The sequence below is a fragment of the Lynx rufus genome, unplaced genomic scaffold (assembly GCF_022079265.1).
Source record: "Lynx rufus isolate CCGP_SWC_20201006 ecotype Redwood Valley unplaced genomic scaffold, mLynRuf1.p SCAF_1, whole genome shotgun sequence".
Taxonomy (NCBI): Eukaryota; Metazoa; Chordata; class Mammalia; order Carnivora; family Felidae; genus Lynx; species Lynx rufus.
In genome coordinates this window covers 143,993,992-144,011,992 of record NW_025814823.1, presented here as the reverse complement: position 1 = coordinate 144,011,992, position 18,001 = coordinate 143,993,992, and the positions used below count along the sequence as shown (strand labels likewise).

The 18,001-nt window shown below is 40.9% G+C and overlaps 1 pseudogene; it reads left to right on the top strand.

The window, feature by feature from the left end:
- The window catches only part of LOC124509779 (60S ribosomal protein L18a-like), a 29,786-nt pseudogene extending 12,176 nt beyond the window's left edge, over positions 1-17,610 (top strand).
- The last annotated feature ends 391 nt before the right edge of the window (positions 17,611-18,001 follow it).

Genomic DNA, 18,001 nt, shown 5'->3' with positions numbered 1-18,001 from the left:
AGTCGGTTAAGCGTCCGACTTCAGCCAGGTCACGATCTCGCGGTCCGTGAGTTCGAGCCCCGCGTCAGGCCCTGGGCTGATGGCTCAGAGCCTGGAGCCTGTTTCCGATTCTGTGTCTCCCTCTCTCTCTGCCCCTCCCCCGTTCATGCTCTATCTCTCTCTCTGTCCCAAAAATACATAAACGTTGAAAAAATAAATAAATAAATAAAAAATAAAAGGATAACAATCTCAGGCCTGCTATGTTACCTGTTTCTGGCACAACTGATGAATATTTTCTGTAACTATATAATAACTTCAGGTTTGGAGCTAGTGACACTGAGTTTGAACCTTGCCTCCAACATTTATAAAGTAGGTGTCCTTTGCCAAGTCCTTACCATCCTGTGCCTCAATTTCTTCACCTACAGAAAGAAATTCCTTCCCCTGCAGGATTAGAGGGAATGTGTGCAAAGTGTCTGGAAGGTAAGCTGAGCTATTCCTGTTGGTGTCCATCTTTTCTCCTCCCTGTCTGTTGGCAATATGATGTTTTGGTCCGATGCCTGGGGCACAGGGCAGTGTGGTGGAACTTCACAGAACTTCAAGATCAATTCAGGTGGAGGAGGAGTTTATTGGGGTCTTCTCTGTCCTGGGGCAAAAGTGAGGCCCACTCCCTGCCTGCTTCTACCCTGCTTTCCGTCTCACGGGGCTGGATGAACATTTCGCATTAATGGACCCCCTTGTACACCCGAGTGCTGAGTTTGAATAACTGGAGTGGGGGGAGGAGATGCGGTTGGGCTACTTATTTCCTTGGTTCCTTCTCCCTATGGTTTTGCAGGATTGCTGTGCCCATCTACCCAAGGCCACAGCTGTTGTCCACCGACACTCACTGCACTCCTGTCCTCTCCAGGAATGATGATTATTCTTTCCACTTGCTCTGTCAAGGCTGGTGGGAAGGGGTGGGAGCAGCTCCCCCCTCTTGTTTGGCCAGTGGAGGGGAACGTGGGGAGGGATACTGTATTCTCCACTTTGGTTTCCTGAAACCTGCCCCAACCTCATAAATGGCCCTTTTATTAAAAATCCAAATTACCTAATTGAGTGTGCCATCTGTTTCTAGTAGAGCCCTGCTGGTAGGAGGAGTTAGGACTCCTGGCTTGGAGCCCAGGCCTTGCCATTCGGTAGCTGTGGAAGTAGGAACAGGTCACCTAACAGGTGTCGACCAGAGGGGTGGAGTCTAGCCCTCCTCTGTCTGTGCCTTCAACATCACAAGTTGAGGGTTTCAGACTGTCACTTCTAGGGGCTAGACAAGAGCTCCATGAGTGAAGAGGGTTGAATGAAGAGGGAATGTGGAGAACGCAGCTCTCTCTAAGATTCTTGTGCAGGAATGCAGTTAGTGTGGCCAGAGCTTTTCATTTTTATTACTGTTACTCTGCAATACATTTTAAAATTCTACAGTAAGGGCAAACACAAGTGTGTTTCTGCCCACTACACTATGGACAGCAGTCAGAACTTTTGATTTCTTAAGAGAAGCTGAAAATCCAGATTTTAATATGAACTCTTAACATTTTTTTCCTTCTTTATTTTGAACTTAAAAAGTTTTTGATTATTTTGAGAGAGAGTACAAGCAGGGGAAGGGCAGAGAGAGAGAGGGAGAGAGAGGGAGAGAGAGAGAGAGAGAGAGAGAGAGAGAGAGAGAATCCCAAGCAGACTCTTTACTATCAACACAGAGCCCAATGAGGGGCTTGAACTCTTGAACTTCGAGATCATGATCTGAGCCAAGATCAAGAGTCAGACGCTTAACTGACTGAGCCACCCAGGCATCCCCCAAGTATTTTTTTAAATTAAAGTATAGTTGATACACAATGGTAATTAGTTTCAGGTGTGCAGCAGAGTGATTCAATGACTCTGTCACAACAAGTGTAGTTGCCATCTGTCCCCACACATCACTATTCTAGCACCACTGGCCATATTCCCTGTGTTGTAGCTTTCATTACCCTGAGTCATTTGTTCCATAAGTGGAAGCCATACCTCCCATTCCCCTTTGCCCCTTTTGCCCATCCCTCTACTTTTCTCCCCTCTGGCAACCACCAGTTTGTTCTCTGTATTTATGGGTCTGTTTCTGCTTTTGTTCCTTTGTTTAGTTTTGTTTTTTTCTAGATTTCACATATAAGTGAAATCATATGGTATTTGTCTTTCTTTGTCTGACTTGTTTCACTTCACCTAATACCCTACCCTATAGGTCCATCCATGTTGTTGGAAACGGCAAGATCTCTCTTTTTTAGGCATTAAAAAAAATTCATTTATTTTTGCAAGAGTGTAAGTGGGGGAGGGGCACAGAGGGGGACAGAGGATCCCAAGCAAACTCTGTGCTGACTGGATGATAGCAGAGAGCCTGATGTGGGACTCAAATACATAAACCGTGAAATCATGACCTGAGCAGAAGTCAGATGCTCAACCAACTGAGCCACCCAGATGCCCCTCTTTTTTTTTTTATGGCTTAATAATATTCCAGTGTGTGTGTGTGTGTGTGTGCCACTCTTCTTCATCCATTCACCTATCACTGGACACTTGGGTTGCTTTCATACCTTGGCTATTGTAAATAATGCTACAGTAAACATAGGGGTGCATATATCTTTTCAAATTAGTGTTTTTTTTTTCCTATTGGGTAAATACACAGTAGTGGGATTACTGAATTGTATGATATTTCTAATTTTTTGAACATTTTTTGTTTTGTTTTTAAGTAATCTCTACACCCAATCTAGGGCCTGAACTTACCACCCTTGAGATCGAGTGTCACATTCCACTGACAGAGCCAACCAGGTGCCCCATATTTCTAATTTTTGAGACACCGCCATACTGTTTTCCACAGTGGCTATACCAATTGACATTGTCACCAACACTTAAGGAGCATTCGTTTTTCTCCATATCCTTGCCAATACTTGTTATTTCTTGTATTGTAAAAAAAAAAAAAAAAATTATTAAAAAAAATTTTTTTATTAAAAAAATTTTTTGTTAATGTTTTTATTTATTTTTGAGACAGAGAGAGACAGAGCATGAGCCTGGAAGGGGACAGAGAGAGAGGGAGACACAGAATCTGAAGCAGGCTCCAGGCTCCGAGCTGTCAGCACAGAGCCTGATGTGGGGCTCGAACTCAGGGACTGTGAGATCATGATCTGAGCTGAAGTCAGACGATTAACCAACTGAACCACCCAGGTTTTCCCCCACCCCTGCCAATTTTTTTAAATGTTTATTTATTTTTGAGAGAGAGAGAAACAGAGTGTGTGTGGGGGTGATGGGGCGCAGAGAGAGAGAGGAAGACAGATACAGAATTCGAAGCTGTCTCCAGGCTCCGGGCTGTCAGCACAGAGCCTGATGCGGGAACCCATGAGCAGTGAAATCATGACTTGAACAGAAGCTGGACGCTCAACTGACTGAGCCACCCAGGTGCCCCATTTCTTGCCTTTTTAATACCTGACAGGTATAAGGTGATATCTCGTGGTGGTTTTGATTTGCATTTCCCTGATGATTAGTGATGTTGAACATCTTTTCATGTATCTGTTGGCCATCTGAATGTCTTTTTTGGAAAGATGTCCATTCAGTTTCTCTGTCCACTTTTTAATTGGAATTTTTTTAGTGTTGTAATAATTTATATATTTTGGATATTAACTGCTTATTGGATAGATTTGAAAATATTTCCCCCCATTTAGTAGGTTCCCTTCTTGTTTTGTTGATGGTTTCCTTTGCTGTTCAAAGCTTTTTATTTTGGTGTAGACTCAACAGTTTAATTTTGCTTTTTGTTTCCCTTGCCAGAGGAGACATATCTAGAAAAATATCGCTAAGACTGATGTCTAAGAAGTTACTGCCTATGTTTTCTTATAGGAGTTTTACGGTTTCAGGTCTCATATTTAGGTCCTTAATCCATTCTGAGTTTCTTTTTGTGTATGGTGTAAGACAGTGGCCCAGTTTCATTCTTTTGCATGTAGCTGTCCAGTTTTCCCAGCACCATTTATTGAAGAGACTGTCTTTTCCCCATTGTATATTGTTGTCTCCTTTGTCATAGACTAATTGACCACATAAGTGTAGGTTTATTTCTGGGCTCTCTATTCTATTGATCTATGTGTCTCTTTTTGTGCCAGTACAATACTGTTTTGATTACTACAGCATTTTAGTATATCTTGAAATCTGGATGGTGATACCTCCAGTTTTGTTCTTTCTCAAGATTACTTTGGCTATTTGGGGTCTTTTGTGGTTCCATACCAATTTTAGTATTATTTTCTCTAGTTCTGTGACACATGCTATTCATATTTTAATAAGAATTGCACTTGGGGCGCCTGGGTGGCGCAGTCGGTTAAGCGTCCGACTTCAGCCAGGTCACGATCTCGCGGTCCGTGGGTTCGAGCCCCGCGTCGGGCTCTGGGCTGATGGCTCGGAGCCTGGAGCCTGTTTCCGATGCTGTGTCTCCCTCTCTCTCTGCCCCTCCCCCGTTCATGCTCTCTCTCTGTCCCAAAAATAAATAAACGTTGAAAAAAAAAATTAAAAAAAAAAAAAAAGAATTGCACTGAATCTGTAGATTGCCTTGGATAGTATGAATATTTTAATAATATTAATTCTTCTAATCCATGAGTGTGGAATATTTTTTCATTTGTGTCATCTTTAATTCTTTTCATCAACATTTCATAGTCTTCAGACTATGTATTTTAATTCCTTCGTTCAGTTTATTCCTAGGTATTTTATTCTTTTGGGTGCAGTTGTAAATGGAATTTTCTTAATTTCTCTTTCTGCTGCTTTGTTATTAGTGTAGAGAAACACAACAGATTTCTGTATATCAATTTTGTATCCTGTATCTTTACTGAATTACTACTTCTGATAGGTTTTTTTTTTTTTTGCAAAATCCTAAGGGTTTTCTATGTATAGTATCATATCATCTGCAATTAGTGACAGTTTTATTTCTTTTTTACTAATATGGATGTGCTTTTTTCTCCCTTGTCTGATTGCTGCGGCTAGGACTTCTAGTACTATGTTGAATAAAAGTGGAAATCCTTATCTTGTTCCTGATCTTAGATGAAAAGGTCTCAATTTTTTACCATTGTAATGATGTGAGCTGTGGGTTTGTCCTATAGGGCCTTTGTTATGTTAAGGTATGTTTCCTCTACACTTGATCTTAACTGTAAGGCTGAGAAGTGATGGGTATGTTTCCTCTAAAGCCACTTTGTTACCAGTTTTTATCATGAATGGATATTTCCTCAAATGCTTTTTCTGCATCTATGGAGATGAATGTATGTTTTTTATCCTTAATTTTGTTAATGTTGTGTATCATGTTGATTTGCAGGTATTGAACCATTCTTGCATCTCTGGAATAAATCCCCTTTGAGTATGGTGAATGATCCTTTTAATGTGTTATTGAATGTGGTTTGTTAATACTTTGCTGAGGATTTTTGCATTCATGTTCATCAGGAATATTGGCCTGTGGTTTTCTTTTTCTGTAGTGTCTTTGTCTAGTTTTGGCATCAGGGCAATGCTGGCCTCTGGAAGCTTTCTTATCCTATTTTTGGAATATTTTTTTTTGGAATAATTTGAGGAGAATAGGTATTTTTAAATTTTTTTTTTCCAACGTTTTTGGGACAGAGAGAGACAGAGCATGAACAGGGGAGGGGCAGAGAGAGAGGGAGACACAGAATCGGAAACAGGCTCCAGGCTCTGAGCCATCAGCCCAGAGCCCGACGCGGGGCTCGAACTCACGGACCGCGAGATTGTGACCTGGCTGAAGTCGGATGCTTAACCGACTGCGCCCAGGCGCCCCTAGGAGAGTAGGTATTAACTCTTCTTTAAATGCTTGGTAGAGGGGCGCCTGGGTGGCGCAGTCGGTTAAGCGTCGGACTTCGGCTCAGGTCATGATCTCGCGGTCCGTGAGTTCAAGCCCCGCATCAGGCTCTGTGCTGATGGCTCAGAGCCTGGAGCCTGTTTCAGATTCTGTGTCTACCTCTCTCTCTGACCCTCCCCTGTTCATTCTCTGTCTCAAAAATAAACAAACGTTAAAACAAAATTAAAAAAAAAAAATAAATGTTTGGTAGAATTCACCAGTCAATCCCTCTGGTCCTGGACTTTAGTTCATCAGGAGTTTTTTGATAACTGATTCAGTTTTATTACTAGTATTCATTCTATTCAGATTTTTTAAAATTTTTTCCTGATTCAGTTTTGGCAGATTATATGTTTCTAGGAATTTATCCAGTTTTTCTAGGTTGTCCAATTTTTGGTTATCATTTTTGATAGTAGTCCCTTATAATCGTTTGTACTTTTTAAAAAGTATTTATTTTTGAGAGAGACAGAGTGTGAGTTGGGGAGAGGCAGAGAGAGAGAGACAAGAACCTGAAGCAGACTCCAGGCTCTGAGCTGTCAGCACAGAACCCAACATGGGACTCGAACCCACTAGCTGTGAGATTATGACCTGAGCCAAACAAAGATGGATGCTTAACTGACTGATCCACCCATGTGCCCCTAATCCTTTGTGTTTTTGTGGTGTCATTTGTTACTTCTCTTTCATTTCATTAAGATTTTATTTTTAAGTAATTTCTACACCCAACATGGGGCTCTAACTTACAACCCCATGATCAAGAGTCACATGCTCTTCTGACTGAGCCAGCTAGGCACCCCTCCTCTTGAATTTCCGATTTTGTTTATTTGGGTCCTTTCTCTTTTTTTCTTAATGAGTCTGGCTAAAGGATATTGATTTTATTTATCTTTTCAAAGAACCAACTCTTGATTTCATTAGTCTTTTCTCTCTCTCTTTTTTTTGTCTCTATTTTATTTGTTTCTGTTCTGATCGTTATTATTTCCTTCATTCTACTAATTTTGGGCTTTGTTCTTCTTTTTCTAGTTTCTTTAGGTATAAAGTTAGATTGAGATTTTCCTTGTTTGTTGAGGTAGGTTTGTATCACTATAAATCTCCCTCTTAGAACTGCTTCTGCTGAGACCCAAAATTTTTGAATTGTTGTGTGTTATTTTCACTTGTTTCCAGGTAGTTTTTAATTTCCCTTTTGATTTCCTCATTGACCCATTTGTTGTTTAGTAGCATGGTGTTTAGTCTTTATGTGTTCATTTTTTTTCCAGTTTTTTTTTCTTGTAATTGATTTCTACTTTAATACTGTTGTGGTTGGAAAAGATGTTTGATGTGATTTCCCTCTTAAATTTGTTGAGATTGTTTTGGGGCCTAATATGTGATCCATCTTAGGGACTGTTCCATGTGCACTTGAAAAACAACAACAACAACAACAAAACCCTGTGTATTCTGTTGTTTTTGGATGGAATGTTCTGTATATATCTCTTAAACCCATCTGGTCTAATGTGTCATTCAAAAACATTTCCGAGGGAGGGAGGGAGAAAAAAAAATTTCCTTATTGATTTTCTGCTTGAATGTTCTATCTATTGATGTAAGTAGGGGTTAAGTCTGCTATTAGTATTGTACTCCTGTCAATTTTCCCCTTTATGTCAGTTGATATTTGCTTTATGTATTTAGGTGTCCAATGTCGAGCATATAGTTATTAAAATTGTTACATCCTCTTGTTGGATTTATCCTTTTATTATCGTGCAATGCCCTTCTTTGTTGCTTGTTACAGTCTTTGTTTTAAGGTATATTTTGTCCCATAGAGGTATTGCTACCCTGGCTTTTTTCCCCCCGCCTTTATATGGAGTATCTTTTCCATACCTTCACTTTCAATTTGTATGTGTCTTTAGTTCTGAAGTCAGTCTCTTGTAGGCAATATCTAAATGGGACTTGTTTTTTTTTTAGTCTATTCCATCTCTCTATATTTTTTGATTGAAGCATTTAGACCATTTGCAATTAAAGTCATTATTAATAGATATGTACATATTGCCATTTTATTCATTGTTTTCTGGTTGTTTCTGTATTCTCTGTTGCTTCTTCTCTTCCTTTCTTTATGATTGATGACTTTTTTTTAACATTTATTTATTTTTGAGAGACAGACCATGAGCTGGGGAGGGGCAGAGAGAGAGAAGGAGACACAGAATTTGAAGCAGGTTGCAGGCTCTGAGCGAGCTGTTAGCACAGAGCCTGATGCAGGGCATGAACTCACAAACTGTAAGATCATGACCTGAGCCGAAGTTGGATGCTCAACCGACTGAGCCACCCAGGCGCCCCTGATTGATGACTTTTTTTATTGTTATGCTTGGCTTTCTTTCTCTTAATTTTTTGTGTATCTCTTACAGGTTTTTGGCTTGTGGTTACCATGAGGTTTATGTATAACATTCTAAATATATAGCAGTCTATATTAACTTGAGAGTCACTTAAGTTCGAACACATTTTATGTATGTGTTGTCATATTTTACATCTTTTTATTTTGTAAGTCCTCTTAATTAATTTTTTAGATGTAATTGATTTTACTACTTCTGTCTTTCAACCTTCATACTAGCTTTATAAGTGATTGCTGTGCTACCTTTATGTTTGATTTTACTCAAGAAATTTTTCCTTTTGTTTTCTTAATATTTTATTTTTTGGTAATCTTTACACCCAACGTGGGGCTCAAACTTAAAACTCCAATATCAAGAGTTACCTGCTGTACCAACTGAGTCAGCCAGGTGCCCTGAAAATTTTTGCTTTTATAATTTTGTTTCTAATTATGGACACTTCTTCTCTTCTTACAGAAGTCCCCTTAACATTTATTTTAAGACTGGCTTCGTGGTAATGAATTCTTTGATTTTGTTTGGGAAACTACCTTTCCTTCAAATCTGAGTGATGTTCTTGCTGGGTATTCTTGGTTATAGGTTTTTTTTTTTCTTTCAACACTTTGAATATATCGTGCCTCTCCGTTCTAGCCTATAAAATTTCTGCTGAAAAAAAAGCTGATAGCCTTATGGAATTTCCTTTGTATATGACTAGTTGCTTCTCTCTTGCTGTTTTTAAAATTCTTTCTCTTTCATCTCTGACATTTTAATTATTATGTGTCATGGTGTGAACCTCCTGGGATTCATGATGTGGAACTCTCTGTGTTTCTGAACCTGGATATCTGTTTCCTTCCCCAGGTTAGGGAATTTTTTAGCTATTATTTACTCAAGTAAGTTTTTTGCCCTCTTTTCTCTCTCTTCTTCTGGGACCCCTATAATGCAAATGTCGGTTTGCTTGATGTTACCTAAGAGATCCTGTACTCTGTCCTCATTTTATTTTATTTTTGTTGTGTTTTGTTGATTAAGTGTTAATTTTAATTCCAGTAGAGTTAACATACAATGTTACATTAGTTTCAGGTATACAGTATAGTGATTCATTAATTCCATACATCACCCAGTGCTCATCATGACAGGTACACCCCTTAGTCCCAGTTTCCCCCTCCCCCCACCCACCTCCCATCTGGTAACCATCAATTCGTTGTCTATAGTAAAGGATCTGTTTCTTGGCTTCCCTCTCTCTCCCCCTCTCTCTCTTTCTCTCTCTCTCTTTTTCCCTTTGCTCATTAGTTTTGTTTCTTAAATTCCACATATGTATGAAATCATATGGTATTTGTCTCTGACTTATTTCACTTAGCATTTGACTCTCTAGCTCCATCCATGCTCTAATCCTTATTATTTCCTTTCTTCTGTTAGGTTTGGGTTTTGTTTGTTCTTCTGTTTCTAGCACCTTTAGGTGTAAGGTTAGGTTGTTGCTTTGATTTTTTTGCCTCTTGAGGAAGGCCCGTATTGTTTTAAACTTCCTTCCTAGAACCAGTTTTGCTGCACCCCCCAAATTTTGGACTGTTGTGTTTTCATTTTCATTTGTTTCTATGTATGTTTTAAATGCTTATTTATTTATTTTGAGAGAGAAAGCAGGGAAGGGGAAGAGAGAGAGTGGGGGAGAGAGAAAACCCGAAGCAGGCTCCATGCTGCCAGCACAGAGTTTGATGTGGGCCTCAAACCCACAAACCATGAGATTAAGACCTGAGTCAAAACCAAGAGTCAGATGCTTAACTGAGCCACCCAGATGCCCCATCTTTCCATGTATGTTTTCATTTCTTCTTTGATTTCTTGGTTGACCCATTCGTTGTTTAGTAGCATGTTATGTAATCTTTTTTTTTTTTTTTTTTTTTTTGCTCTTTCCAGACTTTTTCTTGTCGTTGATTTCTAGTTTCAGTGTTGTGGTCACAAAAGATGCATGGAATGATATTGATCTTTTTGAATTTCTTGAGACTTGTGGCCTAATATGTGATCTGTTCTGGAAAATGTTCTATGTGCACTTGAAAAAATTTGTATTGTGCTGTTTTAGGATGGGATGTTCTGAATATATCTGTTAAATCCATCTGGTCCAGTGTGTCATTCAAAGCCAATTTCCTTGTTGATATTCTGTTTGGATGATGTGTGCTTGGATATAAGTGGGGTCTTAAAGTCCCCTGCTATTGTATTGTATTATTGTATTACATTTATTACTTTTACAATTGTTATGTCGTCTTGTTGGACTGTCCCCTTTATTATTAAATAATGTCCATCTTTGTCTCTTGTGGTCTTTGTTTTAAAGTCTATTTTGTCCATTTTAAGTATGGCTACCGTGGCTTTCTTTACATTTTCATTTGCATGATACCTGTTTCTCTATTCCCTCACTCTGAGTCTGCAGGTGTGTTTAGGTATGAAGTAAGTCTCTTGTAGGCAGCGTATAGATGGGTCTCTTTTTTCCAATATTTGTTTTTTTGAGAGAGAGACAGACAGACAGACAGGGAGAGAGACCAGCGTGAGGGGGGAGGGGCAGAGAGAGAGGGAGACAGAATCTGAAGCAGGCCCAGGTGCTGAGTTGTCAGCACGGAACCTGATACAGGGCTTGAAATCATGAACCCCAAGATCATGACCTGAGCTGAAGTCAGCCACTTTACCCATTGAGCCACCCAGGCAACCCCACCATTTTTATTTTAAAACACCCTATGTCTTTTGATTGGAGCATTGACCCATTTATTTATTCGAGTCCAATTTGAAGTTATTATTGATAGATATATATTTATTGCCATTTTGTTTTTTTTTTTTGTTTTGTTTTTGTTTTTGTGTTTTTTTTAATTTTTTAACGTTTATTTTTGAGACAGAGAGAGACAGAGCATGAACGGGGGAGGGTCAGAGAGAGAGGGAGACACAGAATCTGAAACAGGCCCCAGGCTCTGAGCTGTCAGCACAGAGCCTGATGCGGGGCTCGAACTCACAGACTGTGAGATCATGACCCAAGTTGAAGTCGGATGCTCAACCGACTGAGCCACCCAGGCACCCCTATTTATTGCCATTTTGTTACCTATTTTGTGGCTGTTTTAGTAGTTGTTATGTGATTCTTCTTTTGCTCACTTTCATGGTTCATTGGCTTTCCTTGAATTCCTTTCTATTTATTCTTTGCCTGTCTATTACTGATTTTTGATTTGTGGTTACCATTAGGTTTGTGTATAACATCTTCTGTAAATAGCAATCTATATTAAGTTGATATTCACTTAAGTTTGAACCCATTCTCTACCCCTTCCCCCTGTCCCCCACATTTTAGATAAATGGTATTGTGTTTTACATCCTCTTATTTATTTAGTGAATCCTTTGACTTATTTTTACAGAAATACTTACTTTTACTGCTTTTATGTTTTTTTTACTTTTCATACTCTCACTTATGTTCTTTCCTTTCCATTCAAAGAGTACCCTTTAATATTTTTTGTAGGGTAGGCTGAGTGGTCACAAACTCCTTTATTTTTTGTTTCAGAAACTCTTCATCTCTCCTTGTATTCTGAATGATAGCTTTGCTGGATAGAGTATTCTTAGCTGCAGGTTTTTCCCTTTCAGGACTTTGAATATATCATGCCACCCTCTTCTGGCCTGTAAAGCTTCTGCTGAAAAATCTGCTGATAGTTACATACAGGGAGAATCTAATGATGCTATCTTCTTTTCTGTTGCTGCTTTAAAGTTTTTTTCTTTATCACTACTTTTTGCCATTTTCAGTACTATGTGTCTTGGTGTGGACCTCCTTGAGTTGATTTTCTAGGGGGATTCCTGTGCCTCCTGGATGTGGATATCTGTTTCCAGATTGGGGAAGTTTTCAGCTATTATTTCTTCAAATAAATTTTCTGCAGCTTTTGCTCCCCTCTTCTTCTATGATCCCTATAATGCAAATATTATTACGTTTGATGTAGAGACTGAGTTCCCTATGACTTTTCTTAATTTGCATAGTTTTTCTTCTCATTTGGTCAGCTTCATTACTTTCTGTTACTTTGTCTTCCACTTCATTAATTCATTCCTCTACTTCATCTAGACTGCTGTTTATTCCATCAAGTGTATTTTTAATTTCATTTATGGTATTCTTCATCTCTGATTGGTTCTTTTTTTCCCCAGAATCTTAAATATTCTGTATTTCATTTCATTACGTTGTTATTGAAATGTAGTTGACACACAATGTTATGTTAGTTTCAGGGCTACAGCACAGTGATAAAACAACTCTGTATGAAAGGAACTTGATAGATGTTTTCCCAAAAGAGACAACATTCTGAGAAATGTACCTGACTATCAATAATGAGTTGTGAAAGTAAAAGAAGCTTTTTAAAAATTATCAGTGATAGAAACATGCTCGTCAGGTATTCTAGATATTGACATAAACTATCTTTCTAATCTCTATAGAAAATGAACTTACACATTTTTGTCATAAGAGGCAATCAAAGATTTGAATCTGAAAAGTGTATTCTAGAGATGTGTCAGGCAGTAAAAAAAGTACAAAGACATCATTTATATATAGAAAAAATTCAGGCATGAGCAACACCATCTGATGGGTTCTTTTTAAAAAAAATCTCTGTTAAAGATCTCATTGATGTCCTCCACTCTTTTCTCAAGTCTAGTGAATGTCTTTATGATCATTATTTTAAATTCTCTTTAAGTCATATTATTTACATCTGTTTTCTTTAGGTCTCTTGGTCTGGTTTGGTCCTGTTCTTTCATTTGGGACATAGTTCTCTGTCTCCACATTTTGTCTAACTCTCTGTGTCCATTTCTATGTATTAGAAAAGTCAGCTATGTCTCTTACTCTTGATGCTAGTGGCCTTAAGAAGAATAGGTCCTTAGTGCATGGCAGTGCAGTGTCCCCTAATCCCCAGGACCTGGTGCTTCAGGGAGTGCCTCTCATGTGTATATCACGAGCTGTGCTGTTGCATCCTGACCTCTTTTCCCTTCAGTCCATGTCTCTTTGCCTGTTGTGGGCAATATTTGTTCCTCAGAAGGGGTGGGGTGTGTTTTTACAAGGTGTGTGCTCATCTGCTTGTGAAATGAGACCTGCTGCTACCGCTGGCACTGAAACTGAAATCCTGCAAACCTTGTTGGTCAGGAGATGTGGTGTTGGCAGGGTTTGTGCCAGTCTTCTGGGGGAGGGGGCCTGCAGCACCAGGACTAAGGCCAGTGTGACTGGAAAGGGCAGATCTACTGATGTGGGGGGTGGGTGGGCATGGCTTGTGTAAGCAAGTTAGGTAATGAGTGTCAGAGGTACACTTGTTACTGTAGGTGGCCGCTATTTATGCTGGTGGGATCAAGAGGTAAATGGAATGTGCCAGTTTGTTTGTTCCTGGAGGGGGTTTCTGTGATCTCTGTCTCTCTGAGTCACACTCTGAGATGAGTAAATCACTCTCCCTCCCATCTGCCCCAGTGTATTTCAACTGCTGATTCTGGGCTGTTTTTGCATGGGCTGTTGTGCTATCTCTTTAAGGGTGGTGACTTGGCTTCCTAACACCCTCTGGGCTCTTTCAGAGCTGAGACCTCTGATTTTTTTAAAAATCCCAGGTTTCAAGTTCTGCTGGTTGTACAAACTCACTAAATTTGGCCTCTCTCACTTTCAAAGCCAAATGTTATGGGGATTTGTCTTGCCTGTGTGGGCTCCCTTATGTGAAATTTTGTTTTTCACCCTTCTCTGTGCTACCAGTTCCCTCCCCACCATGGGTGTCCATGGTCTGTTTTGTTTCCAAACTGTGTCTTCACCCTTCCTACCTTCCTCAGTGTGGCTTCTTCCCAGCCTTTAGTTGTGGACTTTGTTCTGCCCGTCTTAGGGTTATTTCCTAGTTATATATGCTGATGTGAGTGTTACTTAGTTGTATCCATGTGATAGAATGAGCTTACGGGTCCTTTTACTCTGCCATTTTCTCAGTCTCTCCTATCCTCATTTTTAGACATTGTTTTTTTGCGGGGTGCCTGGTAGCTCTGTCAGTTGTGTCTCACTCTTGATTTCGGCTCAGGTCATGATCTCACAGCCATGGGATCAAGCCCCATGTTGGGACCCCATGGAACCTGTTTGGGATTCTCTCTCTCCTTTTGCCCCTCCCCTGCTTGTACTCTCTTTATCTCTATCTCTCTCTCAAAAAAAATCTTTTTTGGGGGTGCTGAGGTGGCATTTGGTTGAGCATCCAAATCTTGGATTGGCTCAGGTCATGATCAACCAAATGCCACCTCATGATCAACCAAATGCACTGTACATGGAGCCTGCTTGAGATTCTCTCATCCTCTTCCCCTTTGCCCTCTCCCCTGCTCCCTGCTTGTGCTTAAAAAATATAAAATAAAAATAAAATAAAAAAATCTTTTTTATTTTCAGCTTGGGTGCTTTCCCTTATCCTGCCTTCCAGATCACTGATTTTTCCTTTTTCATCCTCTAATCTACTGTTAATTCCCTCTTGGGTATTTTTCATTTCAGTTATTATATTCTTCAAGTCCTTCTGAGATTTTTGTCTTATTCTTCTGTTTGGAACATATTGCTCTGTCTCCTCATTTTGCTTGACTTACTGTGTTTCTGTGAATTAGGTGAAACATCTACTTATCCTAACCTTGATGGAATGGTTTTGTTTATCACAGGCCATCCCCTGTGAATACTGTGTGTTCCTGGCGACTTTGGTTGGTTGGCTGCAGATGTGGCTGTCATGGGCTGGGGGTCCCAGGAAACTCTATACTAGGCTGCCCTGTTGGGATGGTTGGGACTGAAGTAGGTGTGGGCCAGAGTGGTCCTGGGACCCTCTCTGCAGAAGGTACCTTGGCAGGACAGCTGAAGCTGAAATTACAAGCCAGGGTATTCCAGGGTACCCTGTGCATGGCTGGAGCTGAGGTGTGCACAGGCCAGGGGATTCTGGGATCCTTTGTATAGATGGTTTGTGCCAGAGTGCTTAGAGCCAAGGTCAGTGTACCCCCAGTTGCTCTGCACTGGAGGGGTTCCCTGGCAAGTTGTCTGGAGCCAAAGTGATGTGGGTCTGGAGAGTTGCAGGGTGCTTTGTCCCTGTGTCGCCTTGGTGAAATTGCCATTAGCTGTACTGAACATCAGCCAGGAATGTCCTGGTGTGTGCACCATGGTGGGGCTGCCTTGGTGGTATGGCTGTGACTGGTGTGGGCTAGGGGCCTGGGGCTCACTGAGGCAGCAGGCCAGCTATGGCACTGGGCCCTGCTCCTGTCCACACTGTCAAGGTGGAGGGGGAATGTAAACTGTGCTGCTCACTAGTCCCTCTAACCTCAAGAGTGTTCCCGCAACTCTCCTACCATCTGGCAGGATTTTAGGGTTGGTTTGTTTATATTCTAGTTGCCCTTTTAAACTTGAGCTTTTTTTTTCTTTTGGTGCTCCAGGGAAGAGGGATCTCCCAGCCTGTGGGTACCATCCCTCCCCAGTGCAGTTGGCAGCGTTGGGAATGGGGATTCCCCTTGTCACTCAGTCTCCGTCTCTTGCCATTCTCTCTGGGTTGTTTATATCATTTGTTGTGCAGAAGCTGTTCAGACAGCCCTAGGTCCTTCTCCAGGAGGAATTGATCTACAAATGGGGGTAGATTTGGTATATCTGTGGAGGAGGTGAGTTCAGGGTCTTTGTACATTGTCATCTTAGACTAGAGCTCCAAATTTGTCTGTTTTTAAAGTTTGCATTATTTAACAAAACAAATAAAAAAAGCCCCAAGAACAGTGAAAACACTGTGCAGACCAAACAGTTTTTGACTGAATTAACTTCTGTCAAGCCACCTGTCCCTGCCTGGTAAGCTATGTTGTGTTCCCTGGAAAGTCATTCTTTCTGGTGAGACATTTAGGACAAGTCTTTTTTTTTTTTTTACTTAGCTAAAAACTCTCAGGATTAAGTAAATGGGGGTTCTTTCAGTGGACAAATGCTTTACAAATAGAGTCAGAGAGCAAGGGAATCCAGCAAGTTGCTTTAATAAAGTTTCATCCAGTCCTAAAACAAATTATTCTTTTGCAATTAACAGTGTTGGAGTGAAAATGGCTCTCACTCAAATAGAGACCTGGACTAATGCCAACTGGATTCACGTACTTTTTTGCGTTCCTCCCAGTGCCTAGCACAGAGCCTAGCACACAGCAGTTGCTCAGTAGGTGTTAGTTTGATGTGTGAGTGAGTAAATGAATGATGAATGGATGGATGAACGGCTCTTTGCTTGGCTCACAGAGAAGACTGGCATGTGAATTTAGGCTGAGGGACAAGGAAGGTCTTCTCTAGGCAATTCCAGAAAAAGAGAAAAAAAAAAAATGAGGCTTCTGTGTTCATTCACAGCCTCATCTGTAATAATTGAAATATCATTTGTTTCATGTGTGGTTGCTGGTTTTTGTTTAATTTAATGTTTTGGTAATGAGTTCTTAAGCACTGAACTATTAGCAATGTTGTTACTAGGAGTAAAATAAGTAATAAATGGTAGTTGTTTGATTTTTAATGAACTTCAGGTGTTTTTTAGCTAGAAAAGGGCAGCTTGCTCAGAATAGGCATGTTTTTGGAGGATTGCCGCCCCCTCGTGGATTCAGTGGAGAAAGACAAGAGTTTGAAGCCTCCTGCTCTTGGCTTAATGGAGGCAACTGGCTTTTCCATTTCAACAAATACTTTATTCAGGGGCTGAGGTAGGGTACAGATAAGAATATTGCATACTACTCATCCTCCAGCAGCTCACAGAAACCACAGAGCTCGAAGGGACTTTTGAGACGTTCGTTTTCAACCCCCTGGTCCTCAGAAGTCTGGTGGGAGCGGTCCTCTCTTGGGTGGCGGTTGAGAGCGGACAGTGCGCCATGATGGCACACTTCGGGGTACAAGGTAGTGAAGCGCTGCCTGCCCACCCCGAAGTGCCGCACTCCGCTGTTGTATCTCCTGCGAGTATTTGCACCTAATCATTTCGTCGTCAAGTCCCGCTTCTGGTACTTTGTGTCTGAAGATGAAGAAGGCTCAGGGAAAATTGTCTACTGTGGACAGGTGTTTGAGAAATTCCCCTTGTGGGTGAAGAACTTCGGCATCTGGCTGTGCTATGACTCCCGCAGTGGCTCCCACAACATGTACGGGGCGTATAGGGACCTGACGACGAGGGCGCCATCACCCACTGCGACCGAGACATGGGCACCCCGCACCGCTCCCTGGGCTGCTGGATCCAGACCATGAAGGTGGACGAGATTGCAGCCAGCACGTGCCGCCGAGCAGCAGTCAGACAGTTCCATGACTCCAAGAATCAAGTTCCCACTGCCCCACCGGGTCCTGCGTCACCAGCACAACCCGCATTTCATCACCAAGAGGCCGAACACCCTCTTTTAGATGCAGAGCCTCCCTGGCTTCAGTTCTGCCCAAATGAATTCAATGGGAAAACAAAACAAAACAAAAATCAAACAACAAAAAAAGGGCTTCTTGTGAAGATAACAGAACACCTTTTTCTTTTTTTTCTTTTCCTTTCCTTTCCTTTCCTTTCCTTTCTTTTCCTTTCCTTTCTTTTCTTTTCTTTTCTTTTCTTTTCTTTTCTTTTCTTTTCTTTTCTTTTCTTTTCTTTTCTTTTCTTTTCTTATGTTTGTTTTGAGAGAGAGAGTACACAAGCAGTGGAAGGGGCAGAGAGAGGGAGAGAGAGAATCCCAAGCAGGCTCCTTACTGTCAGCGCAGAGCCCAGGGTGGAGGGGGCTCCATCTCAGGAACCATGAGATCCTGACCTGCGCTGAAATCAAGAGTCCCACGCTTAACCCACTGAGCCACCCAGGTGCCCGTAATGGAGAACACTTTCAATGAAAAACTTACTTCCATAAGTTTTTCTTAGACTTGCGGTATCTGCTACTGTTTTTTTCTAGTGGG